This window comes from Trichechus manatus, unplaced genomic scaffold (assembly GCF_000243295.1).
Source record: "Trichechus manatus latirostris isolate Lorelei unplaced genomic scaffold, TriManLat1.0 scaffold00205, whole genome shotgun sequence".
NCBI classification, from domain to species: domain Eukaryota; kingdom Metazoa; phylum Chordata; class Mammalia; order Sirenia; family Trichechidae; genus Trichechus; species Trichechus manatus.
The window spans coordinates 3,801,002-3,810,111 of NW_004444141.1; positions in this window are offsets into that span (position 1 = coordinate 3,801,002).

Here is a 9,110-nt window from a genome sequence, read left to right on the forward strand (position 1 = left end):
TGGAGCAGGAGAAAGGTGGGGTGCAGAACTCAAATTCTAGTAAGAAGACCAGACTTAATGGTCTGACTGAGACTGGAGTTACCCTGGAAAGCATGGCCCTCGGATTCTCTATCAGCCCAGAACAAACAATTTCAGAGGCCAACTCTTCAGACAGGGTTTGGACTGGACTGTAGGACATAAAGTGATACTCATGAGGAGTGTGCCTCTTAGCTTAAGTAGATACAAGAGACTAAACGGGCAGCTTCTCTCTGCAGGTGAGATGGGAAGGCAGACAGGGTTAGGGGCTGGTTGAATGGACCTGGGGAATCAGGGGTGGAAAGGAGGAGTGTGCTGTCACAGTATGGGGAGAGCAGTTAGGGTCACATAACAATGTATGTATACATTTTTGTATGGGAAACTAACTTGAAATGTAAACTTCATTTAAACTACAACAATAAAAAAAAAAAGAACAAGAGGCAGTCGTTTGAACAGAACAAGTAGATACTGCGTGGTTTAAAATCATGAAAGATGTGCATCAGGATTGTATCCTTTCACCATACTTGTTCAATCTGTAAACTGAGCAAATAATCCAAGAAGGTGGATCATATGAAGAAGAATGCGACATCAGGATTGCAGGAAGACTTATTAACAACCTGTGATATGCAGATGACACAACCTTACTTGCTGAAAGTGAAGAGGACTTGAAGCACTTACTGATGAAGATCAAAGACTACAGCCTTCAGTAGAAATTACACCTTAACATAAAGAAAACATAAATCATCGCATCTGGACCAATAAGCATCATCATGTTAAACGGAGAAAATTTTGAAGTTGTCAAGGATTTCCCTTTACTTGATCCACAATCAATGCCCATGGAAACAGCAGTTACGAACTGAAAGGATGACATACTAGGTTTGTAGGTGATTTCAAACCATTTGTGCCACTAAGGACCTATATGTGTGGGTGAAGGACCCATCAGGATAGAATGATGGCTTTTTTATGCCACAGAGTACGAAACCTCCATTGGTATGGTTTGATTCCTCATTGCAACTCACCTTTAAGACGCTATTACTTGCTGCGTTATTGTTTTGTATCAAAGAAGATGATGCACAATTATTTGATAAAGACTATTAAAATCCTCTCACCTTTTCCAAATACACGTTTGGGTGAGGTTAGATTTTCTTCATATACTTTGACTCAACAACAGAACACAACAGATTAAATATGGAAGCAGACATTAGAATCCTGCCGTCTTCTATTAAGCTAGACATTAAAAGATTTGCAAAAAATGTAAAATAATGCCACTTTTCTTGCTAAATTTTTTGGGAAATGTAGTTATTTTTCGTAAGAATGTATTATGTATGTTAACATGTAATGAGCTAATGGATTGATAGATTAATAAACACATTCTTTAAAATTTTTTCAAAATTAATTTCTAGTACAGTAAATATAGAAAGATAGAACCTACACAGACAAAGGCTCTCTAAGGTTCTCAATAATTTTTAAAAGCACAAAGGGGCTATAGGGCCAAAAAGTTTGAGAACTGCTTTTCCACAGTACTGTGTGGGAATTGCTATAGACTCACTATGAGTCAGAATCGACTAGACGGCAGTGGGTTTGATTTTGGGTGTGGGAATAGAGGGACCCTGGTGGTGCAGTGGTTAAGAGCTCTGCTGTTAATCAAAAGGTCGTGGCTCAAACCCACCAGCCACTTTGCCGGGGAAAGAAGTGGCGATCTGCCCTTGTAAGGAATCCCTATGAGGCAGTTCTACTCTGTCCTATAGGGTTTCTGTGAATTGGAATCAACTCAAAGGCACAAAACAGCAACAAAAAATGTAGGAATAGGGAGGAAAGCGGTCCCTCCACCCACCCACTCCCAAAAAAGCGTGAAGATTGGAGTAGTATGTCTAGTGGTAGGCCAAGACTGTGTAAGTGACGGTCATACGGGTGAGGATGTCATTTTGGCTCTCCTGTTGGGAGATCCTGGCATCTTGCTAAGGTGTAATTCCAACTGTGGAGATACTAATGATAATTTTAAAAATAAGCATTTTCCTTAACAAGTCAACGTCCCATAGGGTGTGATAGTGTGGAAGCTGGAGTCCCAGTACATTAATTCGAATCCTCCCTTCACCAGATACTTGTTGAGTTATTACTGGTAAGTTATTTTGTTTCTCATGTCTCAGTTTCTTTCTTTGTAACATAGAAATAAAATATTACTGAATAATATTAATATTAAATAATTTAACATTTTAATAAGTTGTTAAATAATTTCTGCTTAGCTGAGTGAATTGTGCTACAGTTTGACTGAGAGACTGCATTAAAGTAATTAGACGTGTAATCCTCCTTTCAGTGTTACCCACAATTCAGCTTCCTCCTATCCCGTGCCCTTTCCCACTTCCTTCATTCCACTGCATACCTTCAGCATCTAATACTTTAGTTGATTGCTTAACTGACAAAACGGACCAACTGCAACCATTTTTGTTGAAATATTTCTTCTAGAATCCATTCAAAATGGTAAGTAAGTACACCAGAGGAAGTCTCTAGGATGTCAGTAACTAACGCTTAAAATACACAAACCTGGAAATTTCCAACATGCTGATTCCAATAAAACACCATGTAAAATACGCTTACGAAGGTAACATACCCACCAACAAAATAAGCAGGGAGACCATGTTTAAAACTTAAATCCTTAATTTTTTTAATGTTCATAAATCTTTACAAATAGGTTAGAGCCTTGAGACATTTTTCTGGGGTTAGGGAATTTTTGGAATCCATCCAGGGTTTATAATACCAGGAGAGGAAAATTCTTCAACAATGGCAGGAGCTAAAAGATTAACATAGCAAACATTTTGTAATGAAGGTTCTTCATGTTAGGATTTACATTAAACTAACTCACTACGTGTTTACTGATTTTTTTGTCTTCACTGCTAGCGCCCTTTCGGCAGACATTAGCAGAATTAAATGTCCTGATTGTAAGAATCCCATTGCCTTATTTTACACCAGAGAAGAGGTGGATCAGGAGAGACGATCATCAGGGCAAAGGATCTTTATCAAATTGACCTTTTGGTATCAGTCTTCCCATTTGTCTTGCTTCACAGAATTTTCCCAAAACTCATCTTTTTACTTCTGTACTTTACAGGAATGGGGAAGAATGAGTTCTTATGCATTATGGGGAGAACAGAGCTGACTTCAGGGATTCAAGATACGATCTGTGGCAGTTCCTTCCATAGTCAGGTTACATTCATACCTATTCAATACCACAAAGACAAAAACAAACAAACAAACCCCATTGCCATTGAGTCAATTCCGACTCATAGTGATCCTGTAGGACGGAATAGAACTGCTCCGTAGGGTTTCCAAGGCTGTAATCTTTACTGAAGCAGACTGCCACATCTTTCTCCCACGAAGCAGCCTGGTGGCTTTGAACTGACGACCTTTCAGTCCGCAGCTGGGCGCTTAACCACTGTGCCACCAGGGCTCCTTATAAAGACAAAAGGAGTCCTTAATAAAGCATGCAAGCTGCATAGACATTGTTGGCTAAGTGTATATGTAGACAAACGTTTATTATTTTATGCTGTTACATTAGGAGGCTTAGAAGGGCCCAGATACACGGAGAAGAGTTCTCTTCCCCCAACCCATCATTCTCTCAAGCGAGCTGCTTTAGACCACTTCTCGATTTCTGAAGAAACCAGGAGTGAATTCCTACGCCCTTTTCAATGTTCCTACCAAATTATATCTGAGTTCTGGGGGATCAAAATTCTTGCCTTACTTTTAACAACTGTTTAGTTAATCTTCTTCCTATCTATTTGGTGAAAGATCGTGAGCCAATGTTTTGAGATTTGTTACATAGTCTCTCCTCTGTTGCGGCTGCTGTCTGCTGCCTTTGAGTGGGTTTGTATTCGTGGTGACCCCATGTGTTTACAGGGTAGAACTGCCCCATAGGGTTTTCTTGGCTGTCATCTTTCGAGAAGCAGATTGCCAGGCCTTTTGTGGTGTCACTGGGTGGGTTCAAACTGCCAACATTTTGGTTACCAGTTGAGCGCAAACCGTTTGGACTACCTAGGGAGCAATCTTTTTCTCTATGGATCCTAAAATATTTTATTGTTAATTGATTATTCAGCAGAACTATGGCTTTTTAAATACATTTGCTTTTTTTAATTCTCATCTGTCATCTCTTTTCCTTTTTTGTATATTTCTTTCCTTTGTTTATTTCTCCACCCTCTCTTTAAATTCATTTATTTACACTTCTCCTAATTCTGTCATCTATTTTAAAAAAATACAGTCCATCTATTTTTATACTTTATATGTTGCCCAAATTTCTTCTTTCTTTGCCTCTCATGCATCCATTAAGAAAGTATTTGTGGTAATTAACTGATAGAGAACTGTATTGCAAAAGCAATTTAGAATGTTTTCTTGTAGACTAACACTGAGAGAGGCATGGTTGAAATTTGGCAAGAAACTAGAAACAGCTTTATTTCAGCGGAAAGCAATTTCTTTCAGAATATGAATAAAGACGGTTTTCTAATTTTCTAAACATTTCTCCCAACAGTACAAGTATTTGAATGCTGACACATTTTATATTTGAGAGTTTAATAAGCACATAATCAAAACTTTAGTCATGAAGTATACTTCTAGCAAATAACGAGTATTCAATAATGTTTGAACTGAACTGAGCTATTTGTTGAAGAAAAGAAATTCCACATCGGCAGTCCTCAGCTGCACTACTATATCAGAGCTCTAGTTAACGTTCAGCTGTAGGTACTTAAGGTCAAATGGAATGATTAATGGCTCTCGTTTCATAAATAAATAAGCTAGGAATTTCAAACCATAACTTCGGGTGCATGCCTAAAAACTTAAGAAGGTAATGACCTGAAAAAGCTCCGTTGCAGTTTTTTAAAACTCGCCTATTGTTTTCATGTGTTACATCAAATAAAAAGGACTTTGTCTTGGTTATGAGTTTTTGATGATAAAATATTCAAATGTTTTGTTTAAAATATTTGAGTATACATTTTAATTTCCCTGTTAAAGCAAATCTCTTGGAGATGATTTTAAGTAAGTTTATATAAAGATGCCTGTGAGCCCAGGACATTTCTCCTCTAGAAGGCAATCGTGGTAAGTTGTGGCTGAAGATGAAGGGCTGAGATAGAAGTTTTTATATGAAGGCATTGACATTATCATTTATTGTGTATGCCAGGTATTGGTCAAGGTTCAACGAGAGAAGCAGAACAAGTAGGAGTTATATATTAAGATAGGTATTCCATGGACTGGCTTAGAGGCTAGTGAGGCAAGTCTGAAATCCACAGGGCAGGCCTTCAAGAGAGCAGGCCAGAGCTCTGGAGCTGAAGTTCACAGGTGGAATTTCCTCTTTAGCAAAGCCTCAGCTCTACTCTTAAAGTCCTTCAATTGATTGAGTCAGGTCCACCCACATTATCTAGGATAATTCCCCTTCCTTAAAGTCAGTTGAATATTTAACCACATCTACAAAACACCTTCATAGCAACCCCTAGATTCCTGTGTGATTGAATAGCTGGCGACTGTAACCTAGCCACACTGGCATGTCATAATATCATACCTGGATACATTTCAGCATACTAGCAGTGGTTTTCTTCCCCTTATTTAGTGCCTGTTAGTATTTTGTTTTGTTTTTGTCCTTTCGATTTTCTATATTTCTATATTGTATTTACGTAGAACATGGAATTTTTCAGGGGAAAAAGAAAACTTTATTTTCCAAATTAAAGACAGTTGTGGAAAGCCTGTTTATTCTGCTCATGATAGTGCTATCACATCAAGATAGCATAGTCATTTATTCAGAATATAATGATCCCAAAGTGTTAGTGTGGAGCCCTGGTGGTGCAGTGGTTAAGAGCTCAGGCTACTAACCAAAGCGCAGGCAGTTTGAATCCACCAGCTATTCCTTGGAAACCCTATGGGGCCGTTCTACTCTGTCCTATAGGGTCACTATGAGTCAGAATCCACTCAATGGCAACAGGTTTTCAGTTTTTTTAAGTTCTAGTGTTAGGCACTTTTCAAGTTGAGCTAACTAGAGAGTCATTTCCTTCTTGAACTTTAAAATTTAATGAAAATAATTAATGTAAATGAATATGTAAGCATAATAAATAAATAAAATTTATCTCATGTTTTTATGAAAGGTCTTATGCATATATTTGAAGAATAGATTAAGAGAGACTTGTAGTCATTGTATATATCTAGGAAGGATCTTGAGTTCCATTATAAGCGACTATGTAAGATCAATCAATCCTCAATTTTGTTGAATATTTATAATATATAGAACTGAGCTTCAGACATTTGGAAATTCATAGACTAACTCAAGAGACAGACAATATTCTTTTGAAAGATATGTAAGAATGCATTCAAAGACATATACAAACAGGTCCAAGTATAGATATCTTGTGTTTGTATAAGAATATGTTTGCAAAGTTGTGGGGAAGGCTGGATGGTATAAAACTAGATAATGCAAACAACAGACCAAAAGTTTTTCTTTTCATTTGTTTGATCTAACATATGTCATCTTCACAGCAACCCTAGGAGTAATTAAAATGAGTATAATTTTACAAATTAGTGGTGAAAATCATCCAAGGGCAAAACATAAAAATATTCACACATAATGTCAGCTAATCATATTGGAAAAATCAAGACCAAAATCATCTCCACTAGCAGTAACATTATTTTCTTTCTACTACACCATTTATTGGTACCACAGTTCATTGAAGATACCTGTCTCAGGGGTTTTCTTGGAAATTTGACGTATTCTTATTTAGTAGTTACTCAGCGGGTCTGATGGTACATTTATTATTTCAAGTAAGCACTATTTGTATTTGGCAATTACTAATGTCCAATGTTTTACAAATTATGTTCTGTTCCATCTTTACTTTAGCTGTTTTGTTATTTGTCCACAACACACACACATGAACACTCCACCGTACACTTTTCTTCCTCCATGTCTTCCATATATTGTTACTAGTTTCCGTCAGTCGGCTTTGACTCATGGTGACCTTGTATATCACAGAACAAAACATTGCCCAGTCCTGTCCCCTCTTCCTGATCAGTGGTGTATTTGAGTCTATTGTTGTGTCTGTTATGCAGTGCCTTCCAACCCTGCAGCCTCGGAGGCTCATCTTCAGACACTGTATGGAAGAGTATTCTGTTGTGATCCATAAGGTTTTTTTGGCTCATTTTTGGAAGTAGATCACCAAGCCTTTATTTCTAATCTGTCTTAATCTGGAAGCTCCACTGAAACCTGTCCACCATGGGTGACCCTGCTGGTATTTGAAATACCAGTGACATAGCTTCCAGCATCACAGCAACATGCAAGCCACCACAGTATAATGAACTGACAGAAGGGTGGTGGCTCTCACACATATTTTCACAATATTCTCTATTTTTTCTTGCTTTTTCAGGACCACTGAAAACATATTTCTTCCATGAAATTTTTACTATGAAGTCTGTGTATACCGTTGATCTATTTTATGGGTGTCATATTTGATGTTGGTTGTATTTTGGGTTTTTGTTCCATGCATGTAAATATTGTTAAGTGTATTCTTTCTCTGATAAGGATACTTAATAAATGGCTTTGGTGATGATGACGTTTTGCTATCTATTCCTTGATAAAACTACTGCTGTATATACAGGGAAACTGTTATAGAATTTAAATTGTTAGCTTATATATTGCTTGTGTACATATTTAAACATCATTCTTTTTGAGCAGGGATCTGATTTCCTGCGTATTTGGGAGTACAGGTTCTAAACTAATGTATAAGAAGAAAGAAGATAATAATGATTAGTGACAGGTTTTTTCCATGGAGGTGTTTTGGAGTTTATTAAATGACATCAACTAGTGCTGACGATTTCCAAATGCTTGAAAATTAGTAATTTTTAGCTTTAGCTTTAATACATAGAATTTGTGGAAAGTTTTATATTTACAACAACCTTTCAAGGCTCCTTTAAGTTGCCTTTGCCAATTCTTTACATCTTTTAATAAAGTTTTTGATAAGAATTCTTAAAATACAGAGCTAAATAAAAAATAGAGGGTTTATAACCAATAATTATCAGAAAACAGTTTAGAAAGTATTATCACAAATAACCCATATTTGAAAAAGAAATTGAGAATTTATTCAGCTCTTAAATAACACTGAATGAGAAAAATCTAAAACATTGTCTGCAACTGAATGTTTGCAGATTCTCTTCTAAGTATGTTTTTATGACATACATAAAAAATGATAAACCTAACCCAAGACATATACAAAAAAAAAAAAAACTAACATTATTTTACAGATCCTTTTCCAATGAAGTTAGGTTTAGAGTCTCCATGTCGCAGCTTCAGTTAAAAAAAAAAAAAAAAACCTTAAAGCAAAAGTGAGTAATCTTAACAACTTAGCACTATGTCATTAAAACATGAACAGTAAATAAAGGAAAAAGAAAACCCAGTGAAGAGCTACAGTCTAATATGAAGGGCTAGTGAGCAAATTAAGAGATGCTCACTTTACTAGCAATGAAGAAATGTGAATTTAAACAATTTTGAAATGAGTATTGCACTAAGCACCAACCAAGTCACCTGAGGCTGTTGTTACTAAAATACTTGGGAGTGTTTTGATAACCATGTGGTACACCCATGCATAGTAGCCAGTTTTCAGGACTAAGGGGTTATACCCTCACTGTCAGTGTGTCCTGGAAACAGGTCAGCCTTCATAATGATGGAAGTCCAACACAGAGCAAGTCCCTGCTTCTACTGAAGGAACAAGGTCAGCCTTCATAATGATGGAAGCCCAACACAGAGCCAGTCCCTGCTTGGACTGAAGGAAAAAGGTCAGCCTTCAAAATGATGGAAGTCCAACACACAGCCAGTCCCTGCTTGGACTGAAGGAACCAGGTCAGCCTTCCTAATGATGGAAGAGCAACACAGAGCCAATCCCTGCTTGGACTGAAGGAACCAGGTCTGCCTTTATAATGATGGAAGCCCAAAACAGAGCCAGTCCTTGCTTGGACTGAAGGAACCAGGTCAGCCTTGATAATGATGGGAGCCCAACACACAGCCAGTGCCTGCTTGGACTGAAGGAACAAGATCAGCCTTCCTAATGATGGAAGCCCAACACATAGCCAGTCTCTGCTTGGAC